Genomic DNA, 339 nt, shown 5'->3' with positions numbered 1-339 from the left:
CCATTGTTCTCTATGCAACGACTCTCTTGTTTTGCCCATCAAGGATTTGAATGTGCAAATGAAAACTTACTTTAAAAAAAAAATTCAGCCGCTTTATTCCATCCCCCAAACTTCTGCTTAAGGCCAATAAAACACGACCATTCTCCCTTCGTAAAAAGAATGAGGGGTTGGGTTTCCTTCAATTGTCTGCCTTTTTCTGCCTCCTCCACTATTTTTGTTTTACTCTATAGTTAACTTTGCATAGAGCGGCTTCATCCAAGGACCTGTGAGGTGGACCTGGGCACTTTTCTCATTGCCGGTTGCTAGGGCCTTTTCCTTGTTCTAACCCGGGGCTTTGTG

This window comes from Pteropus medius, unplaced genomic scaffold (genome assembly GCF_902729225.1).
Source record: "Pteropus medius unplaced genomic scaffold, Ma_sr-lr_union100, whole genome shotgun sequence".
NCBI lineage: Eukaryota > Metazoa > Chordata > Mammalia > Chiroptera > Pteropodidae > Pteropus > Pteropus medius.
The sequence above is the reverse complement of the archived record's forward strand: the minus strand, read 5'-3'. Positions refer to the sequence as shown.